The sequence below is a fragment of the Gavialis gangeticus genome, unplaced genomic scaffold, assembly GCF_001723915.1.
Source record: "Gavialis gangeticus isolate Ggan-Ray unplaced genomic scaffold, GavGan_comp1, whole genome shotgun sequence".
Lineage (NCBI taxonomy): Eukaryota > Metazoa > Chordata > Crocodylia > Gavialidae > Gavialis > Gavialis gangeticus.
The window spans coordinates 9,558,880-9,560,651 of NW_017729019.1; the positions used below are offsets into that span (position 1 = coordinate 9,558,880).

Sequence of the window (1,772 nt, forward strand, 5' to 3'; positions counted from 1 at the left end):
GAGGTGAGTCTTTCGATGTTGAAATTCAAGATTATCAAGTTAGGGTTCTGGCACCTAAAGGGCAGACCTGAACTTTGGTATCAAACCTTATATTTTTCTCAAGTTTTTGTTTTTCGTGTGTGTTTCTTTAGTGCTAGGTAGCTGTGTTAGCCCATCACCACGTCGGTTTGTTGTGTCACTGTACACGAATCGGATTGACTATTCTGCCGGGAGCAGTCGTACCTCTCACTGCCACCACGGTTACATGGGCATTTCTGGCATGTTGCCCAGTGCCACTTGCTTTCAAAATACAAGATGGTCAGAAGTCCCAATGCTTTGTGGAAGTGAGTGATCATTTTTTGCTTTGCTGTTTCAATTGCTCTGCAAGTCATCTTTGTGTGGCTAGGATCTTCCACTGTTTGGCAGCTGGTCCAGAGTTCAGTCTTGGTTGCACTGATTTTCACACCTTTCAAGATCTGTGTTGTGCTTTAGGCAGATTGCTTTGTGGTTCATTGGATGTCTTTTTGCTCTTCTGAGAGACAGGATAAATGGGAGCCTGAGAAACCCTTTGTAAACCCTATCCAAACAGCAGAGAATATCGTACTGTACCTTTCTAAATTCTCATGGGTTTCTTTTTCCATGGCAGCAACATAAGGTTATCATTTAATGATTATTTTATTCTATGTTAGAGAGATCATGGTCATCCAGGGGAACCAAAGCATGGCAGAGCTGCTGTTATAACCGCTTTCCGATTCGGTGCAAGAGTACGTATTACCCATGAAGAGGGATGAATGCTGTACTCTGCTGAGAGGCTTCAAGCTACTGCTGACTCTGGAAATTGTAAGCATCAAAGATAATTCATTAAAAAACTGGAGGCCTGACGAGGAATGCCCCTTAAACCGAACTTTCAAACTGAATTTGATCAAAGATGTGCCATGATCTTAACCTTCCACATTTCAGAAGACAGCAACCAGTTGCATCTCCTAAGTTTCAACAGGTTTCTGGATTTTGTACCCAGAGAAGCCCTGGTTCACTTAAATCTTGGCTGGATTGTGCCTAGAACTTGGGATGTATAAAGAAGCCCTAAAATGGATGTAAGGAAGCATTTATTTTGCATGAAATGCCAAGCAAACAGAACAAATATTTACCCAACACAACGTCTGTGATTTCACTTGATTAGTAAATGTTTGTTCATCTCCATACTGACATTTCCTGTCCCTCCGGCTTCTGATCTGGCTCGTGGGATGCAGCAGACCTATGGAGAGCTTTTGCCTGCAGCTTTGCAACAACTTAGCTGAGACCGTGGCTTCTCTGTCACTGGAGGGCAGCAGCATACGGTACAACCAAAGAGAAAACAGATGAAGTTAGAAGTCACCCTGGAAAAGCCTGCCTGGCTCCAATGATAAATGATTTGGGAGTCGGATCCCAGTTGCTTCATCTGTTCTGTCGTTTTCCTTTCAATTCCTCCTGAATTGCTTGCGTATGTAAGGCAGCAAGCGGTGTTCCTATAGGCATAGGTCATCCATGAAGTCCATTAGTGAACAGATACCCATGAAGTTTTTATTTAACAGCTTTTTTTTTTCTTTTATAGCTGCCTAGAATAGCTATTATCATTGTAGTCAGCAGTAAAACTATTTATTAAAATGTTTAGGGGCTTTTTAATAATAGAAAAAGTGAAATGGAAAAACGGCAAGGCATTTAGGTCAAATGTTTGTCTCTAACCAGCTGTAGAAACCCAGTGTAAAATAAATTCTGCAATTTCTTAGTTGGTCTAATAAAAGGTATCATCTCTG

The 1,772-nt window shown here is 41.5% G+C and overlaps 1 long non-coding RNA gene across 1 annotated transcript in view; it reads left to right on the forward strand.

Annotated features, from left to right (window-relative positions):
- LOC109295272 overlaps positions 1-1,061 on the forward strand; it is a 1,131-nt gene extending 70 nt beyond the window's left edge. The window contains exons 2-3 of the long non-coding RNA XR_002096708.1: positions 132-323; positions 669-1,061. This is a non-coding gene — a long non-coding RNA (uncharacterized LOC109295272). The remainder of the gene's footprint in view (positions 1-131; positions 324-668) is intronic.
- The last annotated feature ends 711 nt before the right edge of the window (positions 1,062-1,772 follow it).